Source organism: Doryrhamphus excisus, chromosome 15, assembly GCF_030265055.1.
Source record: "Doryrhamphus excisus isolate RoL2022-K1 chromosome 15, RoL_Dexc_1.0, whole genome shotgun sequence".
NCBI lineage: Eukaryota > Metazoa > Chordata > Actinopteri > Syngnathiformes > Syngnathidae > Doryrhamphus > Doryrhamphus excisus.
Window position 1 is genome coordinate 4,961,980 of NC_080480.1, and position 19,481 is coordinate 4,981,460.

The following is a 19,481-nucleotide window of genomic DNA, read 5'->3' on the forward strand; positions in this document are numbered from 1 at the left end:
TTCCACATACTGAAATGCTATGGCTTTTTAACGTAGTCCTAGCATATAAGTGTTTCAAATGTAGTTCTTCCCTGAGATCATATTTCTCCTCTCTTGTAGAGAAGTATTGGATGACATTTTTAGCTAATTGGTTATTTTTAGCCTTATGCATTATTTTAGCTGTTTGAAGATGAACTATATCAGCAAGTTGAAGTATTTGTGATTTTAGAAATAAGGAGTTAGTATGTTCTCTGTAGGCGGCATTATGAATTATCCTTACTGGCCTTTTTTTGCAGTACATTTAGCGAGTGAAGATTGCGTTTATAGTTATTACCCCATATTTCCACACACTAAGTAAGATATGGTAGAACCAGAGACACTGAAAAATGAAAGAATGCAAGAACCACTTCCACATTTATTGAGAATATATATTTTAAGGGGGCGGCACGGCGACCAGGGTTCAATTCCACTCTCGGCCATCTCTGTGTGGAGTTTGCATGTTTCCTCCCACATTCCAAAAACATGCTAGGTTAATTGGCGACTCCAAATTGTCCATAGGTATGAATGTGAGTGTGAATGGTTGTTTGTCTATATGTGCCCTGTGATTGGCTGGCCACCAGTCCAGGGTGTACCCCGCCTCTCGCCTGAAGACAGCTGGGACCCTCGTGAGGATAAGCGGTGGAGAATGAATGAATGAATATATTTTAAGGCCTATATTACTATTTAATCCATAATATCAAAAATCAACAGATGAAACATTATGCAGTACCCCTGTTGACCTCCTGATGGCAGTCTGGCTCCATTTGAACAGCCTGGGGACCAGCCAGGACAAGTACAATAAGCTATTAAGATGTAAGACCAGATGTAGCATTCCCCCCCCTTGAAGAGACGCAGGGAAATGGTTCATGCTGTAATTAGCATCTGACCGGGCCTGCATGGTTCACATGCAATCTTGACTATATGCACATGTGCAAACACATACACACACACTAGAACAAACGTAGCACACTGTGCTATCAAACTATATTTCCCAGGGCATTGCTGAACCAATCAAAATCCATTTTTCCCAAGCAATAATCTTCCCGTTCAATCATGTCATGCCCACCCACGCACTCACGCTTATCCACTTTGGAGCGCTTCCATGATTGACAGGCGTGAGGGGTTGGAGGTTATCAGTGGTACTCCCTACTCTAAGATGATTTTCATGATAGCCGTGGAAAAGCTCCACAAAGGTTCTTGAAGTTTGACACACTTTTTTTGTTTTAGCCTTTAATAGCTGATCAATGTTTGCGCTACTCAATATGTACTTATTGGTGTGAAATTCACTTTATGGGTTTTTTTCTAATGTCCATCCAAGCATGGCCTGATGGCCATTTGCGGCCTTCAGCTGCTGCATAATACACCAAATTTAATGACCAAAAAAGTAAAAAAAAAAAAAAATCAGCAATAATTTTTACGAGCATAAAGTCAAATTTTAAAAAAGACATAACTTTTTAGACTATTTTAAGACATTTTAGTAACATCAAATTGAAGTATACAAGTAAAAAAAATCACGAGAAGCAAACAAAACAGAAAAACAGAAAAAGTTAGATTGTAGGAAGTTGAAAAAGTTGGGCAAGAAACATTTTCAAAATAATAAATAAATAAATCCAGTCAAAATATGTAGTTAGTAAAAAAAAAAAAAAAAGATATTACAAAAAGCAAACAAAGTAAAGTTGTAATTGTTGAAGTTTTTTTTCAAAAGAATAAAGTCAAAATATGTAGTTAGTAAGTATATAGTGTATATATACAAGTATATAATTATAATATGGTTATAGTATATAATTAGTGTGTGTATATATATTTTTTCTATTTATATATATATATAAAATAGATATATTCTTTTAACTTTAACTTTTCCCCAAAATAAATGTCCTAAATTTCCCTACAACTTTGTTTGCTTCTTGTTATATTATCTTTTTTTAACTACATATTTTGACTTATTTATTATTTTGAAATATATATATGTATATATATATATATATATATATATATATATATATATATATATATATATATATATATATATATATTCTATTTATATTTTTATATATATATACAATAGATATATTCTAACTTTTACATATATATATTTTTCTATTTATATTTTTATATATATATATAAAATAGATATATTCTAACTTTTACATATATATTTTTCTATTTATATATATATATATATATATATATATATTCTAACTTTTACATATATATTTATTTTAAAAATAAAATACTACAAAAAATTACATTTCAGAAGATTTTTTAAGAAAGTTAAAATAACAAAAATGTATTTTTCAATGTAGTCTTTTCACCCACAACACAAAGTTGAGATGCAGTTTTTTTCTTGAACGCCACACAACTTCTCAGCATCTCCACATGTGCTGCTTTACAAAATATCAAAGCGGAAAAGTTGCATCCTTTTGTTTTTCACTATGTGGCCCTCGCTGGAAAGTTTGGACGCCCCTGGTGTGCATGAACACAATCCAGCGGGTTGTCTTTTTCTTTTTTTTTTATTGCTCATATTATGGACTTAAAATCATTTGTTTAACAGTAGTTGAAAACCTCCTTAGCTTCTAGCGGGCAAGAGGGAGGCTGAAAGTTGGCCAGTGATAAAACAGCACTGTGGGCCTAAGGTGCCATTAGTGGCCGAGGAGCAGCTGGAAGCCATTCCAAAAACACGGCGTGTTCAAAACCACATGGTTTCAGCAAGGGAGGGGGGGTGTTGGGGGGGCAGTTTGACACTGTTCTTGGCAATTTACAACTAAAAGCTTCGCGTGGCCCCCGTCTGACTTTGGGAGCCAACGGGGGAAGGCAACATTTGAGCGTGGAATTAAAGATATTGGGACGTTTGGGCCAACACGTGCTACTGTATGGGAGGTGTTTATGGTCTTATGCGGTCCCGCATGGGGAGCAAAGGAAGGACATCTGCTTCCTGCATCTGAATTCAATCCAAGCTAACTTTGCTGCTTGATTTGAGAGATGTTCATATTTTCTCTACTGTGACATGACAAAAAAAAACATATCTTGACTCCTCGGGTTTGCTTTTCTCATTGATCTCATTTTACGTTCAAATCCCTCCTCGGGTTGTGCTTACAATTTCACAGCTTCACTGTATCACCATCTTATTCATATTCATCCATAAATCACGTTGTTTGTTGTTTGCATAATGTTAAAAAGCATATCTAGATGGTCCTAAACAGGTTTTCTGTTTTATTTGTCTTATTTTCGTTAGTTTACTATATTGGGTAATATGAGTGTAAAGGTGACTGTAGGGGTGTTATCTCATGTCCAGGGAACTCTAATAATGTTAAAATGTGTATTTAGAAGGTGCGAAACAGGTTTTCTATGTTTTGTCTTATTTTCTTATGTCCACTATATTGGGTAATATGAGTGTAAAGGAGACTATAGGGGTGTTATCTCATGTCTAAGGAACTCTGATAATGTTAAAAAGCGTATTTAGAAGGTCAAACAGGTTTTTATGTTTTGTCTTATTTTCTTTTATGACTACTATATTGAGTGATATGAGTGTAAATGTGACTATAGGGGTGTTGTCTAGTCTAGGGAACTCTGATAATGTTAAAGCGTATTTAGAAGGTCCTAAACAGGTTTTCTGTTATGTTTTATTTTCTTTTATGTCTACTATATTGGTAATAGAAATGTAAAGGTGACTATAGGGGTGTTATCTCATGTCCAGGGAACTCTAATAATGTTAAAATGTGTATTTAGAAGGTGTGAAACAGGTTTTCTATGCTTTGTCTTATTTTCTTATGTCCACTATATTGGGTAATATGAGTGTAAAGGTGACTATAGGGGTGTTATCTCATGTCTAGGGAACTCTAATAATGTTAAAAAGCGTATTTAGAAGGTCAAACAGGTTTTTATGTTTTGTCTTATTTTCTTTTATGTCTACTATATTGAGTAACAGGAGTGTAAATGTGAATATAGGGGTGTTATTTCATGTCTAGGGAACTCTGATAATGTTTAAAAAGCATATTTAGAAAGTCCTAAACAGGTTTTCTATGTTTTATTTATGTCTTATTTTCTTTTGTCTACTATATTGAGTAATAGGAGTGTAAAAGTGACTATAGGGGTGTTATTTCATGTCTAGGGAACTCTAATGTTGTTAAAGCGTATTTAGAAGGTCCAAAACAGGTTTTCTATTATAGTAGACATAAAAGAAAATAAAACTTATTGGCTAATAGGAGTGTAAAGGTAACTATAGGGGTGTTGTTTCATATCTAGGGAACTCTAATAATGTTGGTGTATTTAGAAGATCCTGCACAGGTTTTCAGTTTTATTTCTTATTTTCTTTTATGTCTGCTATATTGAGTAATATAAGTGTAAAGGCGACTATAGGGGTGTTATCTCATGTCTAGGGAACTCTGATACTGTATTTAGAAGGTCAAACAAGTTTTTATGTTTTGTCTTTTCTTTTACGTCTACTATATTGGGTAAATGTTACCCAATATGTTACACTATAGAGTGTAAATGTTACTATAGGGGTGTTATCTCATGTTTAGAGGGTTCTAATATTGTTAATAAAATGTGTATTTTGAAGGTTGTAATATGCATGTATCAAAATATTACATTTGATAAACAACAAACATCAAAATATGTAGGAGTTTTTTACTTCCTGCAGTGGCTGTTGTTTCATCAATGTAACATTACTGACTCCTAGTGACCAGTGTAAAGACTACATATCATTGCATATAACATGCGTCCCTTCAACAAATGACAAGGTTGTTAAATTCACCAGCTCTAATAGGCTTTAATATATCAGATCTGCTGTGTTGTTATCCAATCCGATGCAAGAATATTTCACTCTTACGTCCCGATACTGGCTCTTAACTCTGCATTGAAACAAGGGTGGTTAGATTTCAACTTAATCAGCTTGTTTCCAAAATGCTCCTAATAGCACATAAATGCACCTCGTTCGCTTAATCGTCCAAACGACTATTGCGTCCGCAGCTCAGAAAATGTGCATGCTATCTCGATGATGTCTATCTCTCTCCTGTTTGCAGTCCATTACCTGAAGGTTACAGTGGTTGCAGATCTGCCATTGGCAGCATTGTTCTCACTAACTGGAGTGCTTGGACTTCAAACTATCACATCATCCATAATTGGGTGATACCAAGTAAGGCCTACCGCACCCGCCTTTTACGCGTGGAATCTATCACTTGAACGAGGCATTAAATAAGTCACTTTTTTTTAAGGACTCCTAATTGACACGAGCTTGCCGACCTTGTGGAGTCAGTCGTCCCTTGCAGCTTCACTCTGGAAAATATGCATGTCCAAAATACACATTGTGGTATGTAGTACTCTACACTGGTCACAAGGTGTCAGTAATGTTACACTGATGGGGGAAAAAAAAACCTATTTATAAGGTCAAACAGGTTTTTGTTTTGTCTTATTTTCTTTTATGTCTACTATATTGAGTAATAGGAGTGTAAAGGTGACTATGGGGGTGTTATTTCATGTCTAGGGAACTCTAATAATGTTAAAAAGCGTATTTAGAACGTCCTACACAGGTTTTCTGTTTTATTTATGTCTTATTTTCTTTTATGTCTACTATATTTGGTAATGGGGGTGTTATTTCAAGACTAGGGAACTCTTAACAATGTAGAAAGGCGTATTTAGAAGGTCCCACACAGGTTTTCCGTTTTATTTATGTCTTATTTTCTTTTATGTCTACTATATTGGGTAATAGGAGTGTAAAGGTGACTATAGGGGTGTTATTTCAAGACTAGGGAACTCGTAACAATGTAGAAAGGCGTATTTAGAACGTCCTACACAGGTTTTCTGTTATGTCTTATTTTCTTTTATGTCTACTATATTGGGTAAAGGTGACTATAGGGGTGTTATTTCAAAACTAGGGAACTCTAACAATGTTAAAACGCGTATTTAGAAGGTTCTACACAGGTTTTCTGTTTTACTTACTTATTTTCTTTTATGTTTACTATATTGAGTAATAGGAGTGTAAAGGTGACTATAGGGGTGTTATTTCATGTCCAGGGAACTCTAATCTTAAAACAAGTATTTAGAAGGTTAAACAGGTTGTTTTGTCTTATTTTCTTTTATGTCTACTATATTGGGTAATAGGAGTGTAAAGGTGACTATAGGGGTGTTATTCCATGTCTATGGAACTCTAATAATGTTAAAGCGTATTAAGAAGGTCCTAAACAGGTTTTCTGTTTTATTTATTTTTGTAATGTCTACTATATTGAGTAATAGGAGTGTAAAGCCTCACTATAGGGGTGTTATTTCATGTCTAGGGAACTCTAATAATTTAAAAGCGTATTTAGAAGGTCAAACAGGTTTTTGTTTTGTCTTATTTTCTTTTATGTCTACTATATTGGGTAATAGCAGTGTAAAGGTGACTATATGGGTGTTATTTCAAGACTAGGGAACTCTAACAATGTTGAAAAACATATTTAGAAGGTCCTACTTGGGTTTTCTGTCTTAATCTTTTGTTTAATGTTTACTATATTGAGTAATTGGAGTGTAAAGGTGACTATAGGGGTGTTATTTCATGTCTAGGGAACTCTAATACTGTTAAAAAGCGTATTGAGAAGGTCAAACAGGTTTATGTTTTGTCTTATTTTCTTTTATGTCTACTATTGAGTAATAGGTGTAGGTGTAAAGGTGACTATAGGGCTATTATATCATGTCTATGGAAATGCGTACTGGCGTTGTCGTTAGTTTTTGCAGTACCTGACAGATTTCATACTTTTCCAGTGCTTCTTCTGATCCTGTGCCATTTGAAATCCAATATCTGTGAACTCGTATTACAACCTTTTTTTTTCATCTCGGTGGATCCATGGCCCACCCGCCGTGTCTGACCACTGACCTGTTGCATCTTCCCTGACAGATGCCGTCGTAGTAAAGCCCGCAGAGGCCTGTGCTAAAACCAAAAGTGTATTTCTCTCTCTGTAGAGTCATGCTGATTTACATTTATGGACCATGGCAGGCTTACTGGAGACAATCCCACTGCATCCGTAAAAAGCAGACATCTCCTGTACATTAACCTTTTTTTATTGTCTTCCCATTTATACCAAAAGAAAAAACACACATCATGACGAAGACCTGAGTATGGCTTCCTTTATAGCGGCAACAACTCAAATGTGGTGGTGTCGTAAAGTCTGACATTCGATTCCTGGCTAATTATTAACGGTAAATTTCACTTACAAATTGGCGTCCTACAGAAAAGCACTTTCACACAGGATACCGACAACGATTCATCGGGTTTTGCTACAAGTCACATATCCAGGAAGTGGTTGTGGGTTGGAAAACAATTTTCCGCATAAGGTGTTTCCAGAATTCTCTGCAAAACACAATCTTTGACAATACAGTAGAACCTTGGTTAGCATCACTAATCTGGTCTGACTTAAATGGAAATGTAACCAAACCAATATTAGCACAACTTTTATAGTATATGTATATGTAATTACATTAATTTTGGATTCATTAATCATATTATATTATCATTATCATTGTTTGTCATTGAGCCCTTAAATTGGCAGGCATATATTTTTTTTGTTCGCAGTCACAAAATTTGGTGACAATGCCAATCATGACACGACGCGCAAAAAAATTCTCAAGAGGACATATTCCAAAACAAACAGGAAGTCGGCCATTTTGCTCAATCAGTAACTGTTACATTTGTTCACTTCCTGGATTCCTAATATAATTTAATTTAAAAAAAATGTTTTTTTTTTGTCACATACTAAGGTAATATCTTTATAAGTTCTTTCTTTCTTTCTTTATTATTATTATTTTAAAGTTATTTACAGGCCAGAAGGGACCCTTGAAACTTATCAGGAAAAAAAAATATAACATGATGGGTAACCTCTGAGAAGCCTATCAGGATGATAGGGTGGGTAACAGAAGCCTATCTGGATAGTATTTTTTGTATTAGAACAATTATATATATATTTTTTTTTGGGGGGGGGGGATCTGTTTACGTTCTTCTAAATAGCTTTTTAACATTAGAGCCCTCTAGACATGACATAACACCCCTATAGTAAAATATAACATGATGGGTAACCTCTGCGAAGCCTTCTAAATAGCTTTTTACATTATTAGAGCCATCTAGACATGACATAACACCCCTATAGTGAAGTAGCGAAGTGGCGAGAGGCGACCGTATTGTTTTATTATGTCATATTAGAATAAAAGACAATTACACAACATGATTTATGGAGCATGTGATTCAGAGATATATTTCACAATATTTTCCCCCCACAGATGTTTGTTGGGATGGACTGTAGCTCGTATACGTGGCCTTCAAAGCTTCATATTAATGTTCCAGTTTGTGCTAGGTGAAAATATGTGGATGATAAAGGTTATTTTTGTTCGATGAACTTTATGGTGGCCGTTTGTTGTCAATTGGGGGTCAGCACCAAAACCCAAACAGGTTGGCTTCACTTGACGGTGTACAATAGAGGAGGTTGTCTTCTGTATCGCTGTAATAATATCCTCGCCGATGCAATCCGTCTGTTTCAGACTTTTATTTGGTGTTACGTGTCCTGGTGTTGTGCTTGCGTTTCACTTCCATTCTCATGATTTGCGCTACAACGGTTGCATTGATTCCAAGCTCCACTTTCCCACACAAATTGTTGTCCCTGAATGTGCAGAAACAAACAATTTATTGTGCTAGCGAGTGATTCTGCAAGTTCTCTTTTTAAAGGGAAATAAGGTGTTTGGAGAATAGGCTTAATAAGTACAGCTGGGGCAGCAGCTGTCGTGACCTTGAACACAGCGATAGCGCTTGTCACACGGGGCGCCGGTGTACGGGAGCAGGCACGTTGCCAGCCACCCCGGGATTATTAGCCAGGACACACGGAGCAGTGAATGCGGCAATTTACACCCGGTGTTGTGGTGTTGTCAGCCTTACGAGGTGAGTGACACGAGGCAGACCGTGACGAAAACAGGTGGAAGGAAAGGTCAGCAGAGAGCAGGCCCTCTGGAAGAGGCTGTTATCCAACAGGCCGAGCGGGAAAGGAAATTCAATTTCCTGCAGCGCTACTGTTCAATTAGCCGGAAATGACCATGCTTTTATTTTTAATTTTTTTAAAAGATGCATTTCTGTGATGGCAGAGATGGACAGCAAATCATCAGTGAGGGGCTACCTAATGCTAGATGCAACCTCTCTGAACACTTCACATGTAGCAGTTTGGACTGCACGGTGGACAAGTGGTTAGTGCGCATGCCTCACAGCTAGGCGACCCGACTTCAATTCCACCCTCGGCCATCTCCAGGTACTTCGGTTTCCTCCCACATTCCAAAAACATGCTAGGTTAATTAACGACTCCAAATTGTCCATAGGTATGAATGTGAGTGTGAATGGTTGTTTGTCTATATGTGCCCTGTGATTGGCTGGCCACCAGTCCAGGGTGTACCCCGCCTCTCGTCCCGAAGACAGCTGGGATAGGCTCCAGCACCCCCTCCGACCCTTGAGGAAAAGTAATAGAAAATGAATAATAAATGTAACTTAAACCAGGCTGAACGGTGGTCGAGTGGTGAGCGTGCAGGCCTCACAGCTAGGAGACCTGAGTTCAATTCTCCCCTCAACAATCTCTGGGTTTTCTCCGGGTACTCCGGTTTCCGCCCACATTCCAAAAACATGCTAGGTTAATTAACGACTCCAAATTGTCCATAGGTATGAATGTGAGTGTGAATGGTTGTTTGTCTATATGTGCCCTGTGATTGGCTGGCCACCAGTCCAGGGTGTACCCCGCCTCTCGTCCCGAAGACAGCTGGGATAGGCTCCAGCACCCCCTCCGACCCTTGAGGAAAAGAAATAGAAAATGAATAATGAATGTAACTTAAACCAGGCTGCACAGTGGTCAAGTGGTTAGCGTGCAGGCCTCACAGCTAGGAGACCTGAGTTCAATTCCACCCTTGACCATCTCTGGGTTTTCTCCGGGTACTCCGGTTTCCTCCCACATTCCAAAAACATGCTAGGTTAATTAGCGACTCCAAATTGTCCATAGGTATGAATGTGAGTGTGAATGGTTGTTTGTCTATATGTGCCCTGTGATTGGCTGGCCACCAGTCCAGGGTGTACCCCGCCTCTCGCCCCCAAAACAGCTGGGATAGGCTCCAGCACCCTCTGCGACCCTTGTGAGGATAAGCGGTAGAAAATGAATGAACTTGATTCCTTATGTGGAAAAATTTGGTTAGAGTACACAGAATGACACTAACCAAGGTTCCACTGAAAAAACAGCATAATTTTTTGTATGCTGTACATTTGACTTGTATTTATCAATTATTCCCAAATTAGAATTGGGATTCTAATTAGGGGAAATTAGATGTTTTCTGCAAAAGGGAGGACCAAAAATGATTGGCCACTGTCCTTCATATGGGCGGATGGTCCATGGACCCGTCTTGCTGTGTGGCCTCAGGAAACTGAAAGACTAAAACCCAAATAAAAGCCGATACGTGAATTAAACACAGAAGTAAAGTGATTGGAGTATTTGAGTGTTTTCCTTATCCTTGACAGTAATTCACAACTAGCCACGACTAGCCCGGTCCGATCACCTTTCAGTCACCGCCGCATTTCAGATGACTGACATTATATAGCGCACTGTTTCTCCCGTCGACTGACCATCTCCTGTCACCAGAGCGCGTGCCATAAAACCGGCAGCTCGGCCGAGGCGTCGGAGAAAAAGAATAAAATAAACACCCTTGGATTATGATAATTGGCCGTTGGGGGCAAAGCTCTCAGGCAGCAGCGAAGACACACTCAATTAATCAAGTCTTCTGGCAAAGCCTTTTATAACAAGCACAACAATAACCTTTTACCAGATGGGAATCATTTTCCCAAATTAAAAACAGAAATAAATAGTGCCTTACGACAACACAACCCTTCTGGTTTGTTATATGCACTTTAGCCTCCAGATTCTCTAGTTAAGACGTACGCAATCAAGTCAGCGCCATCGTAATTTCACCTGAAATCTCATATTACTGTCATATAACTATGGTAGTTTTTTTCATGATAAGCAGTATTTACCAGACTATCATTAGTTTTACTACTTTGAATGCAAATGTGTGCAACCCATACACTTATTTTGATTCTTTATTAGCAGCAAAAAAAATGGAAAGTTTTTTTTCTGACTGTACAAACAGCTTTTATCATAAAATTCGTACTTTTTATAACAATATCCTGCTAAACCTGGCGTGTCCAAAGTGCGGATCGGGAGCCATTTGTTGCACACAGCTGATTTTATTGACTTTATTGGCCTCTAAAAATGTAATCGTAAAACAAAACCCCAACAACAAAAATCAAGAATAAAGTCAAAATATCAAGAGAAAAAAGTAGTAAATTTACGACAATAACTTTGGGTCATTACAAGGAAAAATGTCATTTCAGTTGCAGGAAGACATTTTTGAAGTTGTGATATGAAAAGCAAACAAAGCAAATATGAAATATTAAAGAAAAAATCTTATTTTTTAAATTTGTTATATTATAAGAAACAAACAAAAGTCAAGTAATTGTTAGGTTGGGGGGGAAAGGTCTCTCAAAAAATTATAAAAATATTATTTTTGACAAAGATTGTACAACAGCAGAAATGGAACAATTTTACAAGAATGAAGTCAAAATCTTATGAGAAAAACGATATATTAATATAACGAGAAAGAAGTCACAAACGTGACAATCTTTTTTTAATGGCATGAAAATATGAAATATTAAAGACAAAATCTTATAAAAAAAATTTAATATTATGAAAAACAAACAAAATAAAGCAATTGTTAGATTGGAGGGGAAAGTTATAATATTATGGGAATAAAGTCAGAAAATTACAAAAAATATATTTTTTACAAAGAATTGTATATGCAAGTGGAAAATAAAAAAAGCAAGAGCAAAAAGGAGCAATGACCAAATTTCATACTAATACTTTTTCACCTTTTTCATTTATAGCAGTTATAGAAAACTTGTTTATGAATTTCCAAATACTTAAAAAAAAAACATTAGTGCCCTGTAGACCTGAAATAACACCCCTATAGTCACCTAACTTACCACTTCCACACAGAATGGGAGGAAAACATTTTTTTTATTCATGTCGTACATGTCGTGACTGACTTCATGGAGTGTTAAGGTAAAGTAATGTAAGGTAAACCGATCATGTGTTAATTATTTCTTTTCTGAAAAACTGTTATAGCGAGGGAGTGATAATCGAATCGCAATATTGCAAGGGACCACTGTATCACAAGTTATAATATTGTGGGAATAAAGTCAGAAAATTCCAAAAATAATATTTTTACAAAGATTGTATATACAAGTGGAAACTAAAAAAAGCAAGAGCAAAAAGTAGCGATGACCAAATTTCATACTAATACTTTTTACCTTTTTCATTTATAGCAGTTATAGAAAATTTATAAAATATTTTATTTTATAAATTTATAAATATTTCCAAATACTTAAAAAAAAGAAAACATTAGACCTGAAACAACACCCCTATAGTCACCTAACTTACCACTTCCACACAGAATGGGAGGAAAACATTTTTTTTTGTACATGCCGTGACTGACTTCATGGAGTGTTAAGGTAAAGTAATGTAAGGTAAACTGATCATGTAGTAATTATTTCCTTTCTGAAAAACTATGTTATAGCGAGGGAGTGATAATTGGAACCGCGATATTGTGAAGGACCACTGTATCACAAAGTTATAATATTGTGTGAATAAAGTCAGAAAATTACAAAAAATATTTTTACAAAGATTGTATACGCAAGTGGAAAATAAAAAAAGTAAGAGCGAAAAGGATACTAATACTTTTTCACCTTTTTCATTTATAGCAGTTATAGAAAACCTGTTTATGAATTTCCAAATTCTTAAAAAAAAAACATTAGACCTGAAATAACACCCCTATAGTCACCTAACTTACCACTTCCACACAGAATGGGAGGAAAACATTTTTTTTACTCATGCCTTGACTGACTTCATGGAGTGTTAAGGTAAAGTAATGTAAGGTAAACCGATCATGTGTTAATTATTGGGAGTGATAATTGTAACCGCGATATTGCGAGGGACCACTGTATCACAAAGATGAGATGCAGTTTTTTTTCTTGAAATATATACTGCATACTGTACTGTATACTGTACTCCTAACTTTTCAATCCAAGCGGCGCTTGCATCCTTTCGTTTTTCACGATGTGACGCTCACGTAAAGTTATTATGCCTATCTCTGATCTAACCTGGCAGGAAGTCGATAATATTGCAGTACGGCGCGTATGACCGGTAGGAAACAAGCGAGGTGTGAGGGCCGAGCTTTATTTACAAAACAAATATTCACCTCGAACGTGGAGCTGTGGGGTGCTCTCACGGAACACACTCCACACTTGAGGGGGTCACAGCGTGACTCTGTCAACATATACGGACGTAATTACACGTCAAGTTGTGCCCCCCCCACCCCCTATTAATGGTCCCATCCGGCCTTGACAAGTGCCACCTTTGTTCAGTCGGCCAGGATGCGTTCAAAATCACCTGCTTGATTGGACGTGATAAGTTTTGGTGTCTTCAGCGAGTAAAAACCTCCATGAAAAATCTCTGAATCGGCGTCTTTGTCCGCTTCGACCGATCGGAATCATCAAGGCCGATCCAGTACCCTTGTGTACCGTCGCCATGGGAACAAGGACTGCGGCAGCCCGGCAGTTGAACTGTTTGCTTTGGCTGGGAATCAAAGTGCCCGCGGAAGGTGGGGATGGATGGGCCCGGGGGTGGGAGGTGATACGCCTTGACATGGGATGGGTGAGGTGATACACGGTGGCTTTGTCCTCCCAAACAGGAAGCCCCCAGAGCGCCCCGCCGGGCCTCATTCCCTGTGGGAAGGCATTAGGTTTTTCCTGACCACCCCTGCCTTGTCATCAACCCAACGTGGTCTTCCTGATTTTGACAAGATCTGCGTGTGTCGCCGGCCTCAACATTCAGACGTCCAACATTCAGTTTCGCAACTGCAATAAAGTTAGACTCACTTTTATTGGAGGAATCTTCAACAATAATTTTAATGCTTTTATGAGGCTATACTTTAGCATTTTAATTTTTGATGAATGCAGTCTTTTTGAGGACATGTTAGGCCGTAAGATTTTTTTTTGGGGGGGGGGGGGGGGGCATTCTACAAATATAATTTAACCAGAAAAAGGAAAAAAAGAACATAAAAAATGGAATGATCATCAGTAATTAAATAATATAATTATATTATTATTATTAATAATAATATTAACAATTATTATGATAATAATACAATATTGTTATACTTATAATATGATTATTAATAATAATAATAATAATAATAATAATTATTATTATTATTATTATTATAGTTATATACAACATTATTATAATTATAATATAATAAAATTATATATTTATTAATATTATTATGGATAATAATAGTAATAATAATCATAATTATTTTTATTATAATATACAATATTATTGTAATTATAATATAATACAATGATATAATTATTATTATCATTAATAATAGTAATAATAATGAATTATTATTATAATAATATACAATATTATTGTAATTATAATATAATATAATAAAATAATATAACTATCTTAATAATAATAACAATAATAATAAATAATTATACTAATAATTAATATAATGTCAAAATATGAAGATAAACAAATTAAAAATTGCAATCTGATGAGAGTCGCAATTTTAATATCAAGATATTAACGGAAACATTTTTTTGTCATAATATTTCATAATATTATGAAACCAAGAATTTTAGTGAATTAGTTTGCGGAAAAAGTTACAATGTAGCAAATATAAAACTAAAATATTAGTTAATAATAATAATAATAATAATAATAATAACAAAAGTTATAATTACAAGAAAACGAAAAATTACAAGAAAGTTTTTATAATTGAAAAAAATAAAACAGCAAAAATGTAAAAAGAAACTAGTGTCATTTTTATGAGAATAAATTTAATCTACTAATTCCAAATGTGAATGGTTGTTTGTCTATATGTGCCCTGTGATTGGCTGGCCACCAGTCCAGGGTGTACCTCGCCTCTTGTCCAAAGACAGCTGGGATAGGCTCCAGCACCCCCCTGTGACCCTGGTGAGGATAAGCGGTAAAAAAATGAATGAATAATCCCTAGCACTATGCAAACACTGACTGTAAGTCTTGTGGATTCAAACTCCTATTGGACGGCCAAGGTCATTTATCACTGTCAAAGCCGCAACTCACTTGGAGCCGTCTCAGCCAATGAGATGCCTGTTTTGACAGGCGCGCTGGAGGCAGGAACAGCTGAGATTCGGACAGGCGCTGTAGGGGGTTCCATGTAGCGTACGAGGTCCCCACATCCCCGGGCCCGCTCACATTCAGGTGTAAAACCCCTTGACCAGCACAGTTGGGTTTAACGCTGCTCGGGGCTTGCAGCGCCACGTTGTCTGCTGCAGCCCCCCAAGCCTCCCCGCTCGCTACTAAAATAGAGATGGGGGGGGGGGGGTCTTAACCTCACACCAGGACGTGGCCTCACAACTTGCATTGAACAATACAAATAGTAATTAGTTTTGCAACTGCAATAAAGTTAGACTCACTTTTATTGGAGGAATCTTGACCAATAATTTTAATGCTTTTATGAGGGTACACTTTTGCATTTTAATTTTTGATGAATGCAGTCTTTTTGAGGACATATTAGGCTGTAAGATTATTTTTTTTTGGGGGGGGGGGGCATTCTACTAATAATAACTATAAATAACTAAAAATAATAATACTAATAATATAATTTAACCAGAAAAAGAAAAACATAAAAAATGGAACGATCAGCAGTAATTAAATAATATAATTATAGTAATTATAATAATAATTAGTATTATTGTTATAATATATATATATAATAATAATAACTATTATTAATTGTATGATATTATAAATAATATAATTATAATAAAAACAATAATTATTACATTATATTATTCGATTATATTATAAATAATATAATAATTATAATAAAACATTATAATAATTATAATTATTATTTAATATTATAAATAATACAATAATTATAATAAAACATTATAATAATTATTGTATAATAATTTTTATTATATTATTATATTATTATAAATACTATAATAATTATAATAAAATAATATAATTATTATATAATAATAATTATTTTTATTATAACAATGTCAAAATCTGAAGAGAAAAAAATAAAAATTGCAATCCGATGAGAAAGAGTCGCAATTTTAATATTATGACGATATTAAAGAAAACTGTTTTTGTCAAGTCATAATATTATGAAACCAATAATTTTTTGTAAATTAGTTCGCAGAAAAAGTTACAATGTAGCAAATATAAAACTAAAATATTAGTTAATAACAATAATAATCATAAAATTTATAATTACAAGACAGTAATAGTAATTTTTCAATAGTAGAAAAAAATAAAACAACAGCAGTAATGGAAAGAAACTGGTGTCATTTTTATGAGAATAAATTTAAATTACTAAGAAAAAAAGTTGTATAAAGTTTTAGTAGTTGAAAAAATTTGGAAAAACTGCAAAAAAAATATTTGTAAAGTATTAGTAATTCCTACTAGCAGGTAGGCTTTTACTATGTACATATGACAAAAAATAGCTGCTCTTTAAAAATGAAAATATTGGTAATATATATGTGATGCTTTACAAAATATCAAAGCGGCAAAGTTGCATCCCTCCATTTTAACGATGTGGCCTTCCCTGGAAAAACACCCCCACTCTAAATGATGTTTCATGCTGAGTGGGAATCTCTTTAGTACCTACATGCGGCCGGAAAGATTCCATGCTCCATTGACTTTTTTCACAAGTGCATTCCCGCGCTTCTGTTTGGGAATGACTTCCATTGCTGTTTGACGCCACTCAAAGGCAACACAGTGACAATAATAAAAAAAAAAAATCCCCAAAAATCCTTGTTGGATATCGGAGCTTTTCTTTTTTTCCTACGGTCTCATTAGTGTCACAATTGATTTCCCGTCTTACGTTGAGTCCGGGTCTCCTTAAGGGAACGCTGCACCTTGGAAGCAGATCTGTCAACTGGAGTGATGGCGATGGGAGCCTTTAGTACACGCGTGTACTTGTACAGTGTGGGGACATGCATAATGCATGTGGCTTAAACCAAACATCCACTCCACTGGGGGGGCTATCGTGGGCTCTTTCCTGACTGGGATGGGGTATTAAATTCCTGGAGGCCCTCCTTGCCCCAGCGTATGCAACAAAGCATGTGCATACAAGCATTATTATTAGAGGGAGTCCAAAGTTGAAACTGGTAACACTAGGCTAGGTGGGTCAACCCTAGTTTGACTAGGTAGGACAGCTCTAGTCCGAGGGGTTGGTGCCGAATCTGGGGTATTTATATTGTAAAAGTAGAGGCATGCCCATACAAAAACGGTTTTACTCTTTTCTTATTGGATCCTACACTCAGACAGTCAGGACTAGTGCTGTCCTATCTAGTCATTGAACAAGAGCTGAGAAAACCTGAGGCCAAAGGTTTTCATGTCTAATATGTTTTATTTTCTATTATTATTTGTGACTCTAGGGGTGTTATTTCATGTCTACAGGGCTCTAATAATGTATACTTTTTTACAAGATTGCTAGCGTTTTTTATGTCTAATATGCCTTCGGTTTTCTATATGTCTACGGTATTGGGTAATAAGAGTGTAAAGGTGACTCTAGGGGTGTTATTTCATGTTTACAGGGCTCTAATAATGTATACTTATAAGATTGCTAGCATCCCTTATATGTATAATATGTCCTATTTTCTGTAATTTTGTCTACGATATTGGGTAATAAGAGTGTAAAGGTGGCTATAGGGCTGTTATTTCATGTCTACAGGGCTCTAATAATGTATAATTATTTACAGGATCGCTAGCATCTTTTCTATGTCTAATATGTCCTATTTTTTGTAATTGTGTCTCTTCTATTTTGGGTAATAAGAGTGTAAAGTTGACTATAGGGGTGTTATTTCATGCCTAGAGAGCTCTAATACATCCACATTTTAGGAGCAGCCGTGGAAAAGAGTGTAAAAAAAGATTGTGTTACTTCTTTTGTGTATTTGTCTCATTTGTGACCAATCTGTGCTGCCTGTCCTCACCATGATATTCATAGACATTCATATATATTATATATTATATATTCATAGACATAAACGTCATTATTTGCTTAGCTAGCTTGATTATTGAGTGAATGCAGTTTTCTACGCTTGGGCTGAAAGGGAATCATACCCAAGGTGCCTTCTTTGAGCCCGTTTGACGGACGTTTTAGGCTTTATGTGCATTATATGACCGCTTTGTGCTTTCAGCCAACTGTGGGCCTTCCTTAAAAACTGAACCCCTGGGTGGGAGGAACTGCCTTTTTATTTGTGTGTTTATGTCTGGCCTGGCTCGCCGCCATGACTGAGGCTCCTTCTGCGGATGCCAAAAGTTTGACACTCTCTCGGCTACACTTTTATCTCAATGAAGCGGCTCACCGGACGTTATACCGTTAGCTATCCTGTCTAAATCATGGCCTCATAGGAAGCGACCCGATGGCTTCTAGGGGGTCCTCGGGAGGGATTTAATTGCATGGTACGTGTTTTCTGCGTGTCAAATGTCTCCCTCTGTCACCTCAAGGTGACTTTCCGCACAGCCCTAATTGTGGCGCCCTACGCGCAGCACGAGCTCTGCGTGTCAGGGGCGACCTTGACGGCTCGTTGTGAATCATTTTGGTTCACGGTTCTTAAAATGAATTGCAATCGCAAGAAAACCTGAATGTGGATTTGATGAACGTGGATCTTAATGAAGGAGTCGGAAGATTTGGAGGGAATTGCTGTCGTGTCATATTGAACAGGAAGTGCTTGACTCAATTGTAGTTCACGCAAAAAAAACAGTTGTAGGCTTTTGAATGACATTTGCTGTAATGACCATCCCAATGCGGGACTTGTTTTGGAAAAAGTTTCGACTTAACATGTTTATTTTTTGTTACTCATGGTAGTTATTATATGTTTAATAATGTTTCAAGAAACATATTTAGCACCTACAAGCACAAAAATGTTTATAGATAAAGTCAATATAAATATATAGTATTCTATACTGGTCACTAGGTGTCAGTAATGTTACATTGATGAGGAAATAGTCTATATCCTACTTCCTGTATGTCTTATTTGCTTATTATTCATTCATTTTCTACCACTCATCCTCACGAGGGTCACTGGAGGTGCTGGAGCCTATCCCAGCTGTCTTCGGGTGTCCAGCCAATCACAGAGCACATATAGACAAACAACCATTCACACTCACATTCATACCTATGGACAATTTGGTGTCGTTAATTAACCTAGCATGCTTGTTGTTGGAATAATTTTACTTTATTTTAGTTTTATTGTGTGCGAGACACATTTTTGTACTTTGTATGGAAAATGTTTTGTGCACATTAATTCATTTTCTACCGCTTATCTTCACGAGGGTCGTGGGGCGGGGGGGGGG

General features: G+C 36.1%; 1 long non-coding RNA gene across 1 annotated transcript in view; it reads left to right on the top strand.

The window, feature by feature from the left end:
- The window catches only part of LOC131103022 (uncharacterized), a 34,455-nt gene that overhangs the window by 6,994 nt on the left and 7,980 nt on the right, over nt 1–19,481 (top strand). The gene's annotated exons all lie outside the window — the stretch shown is intronic.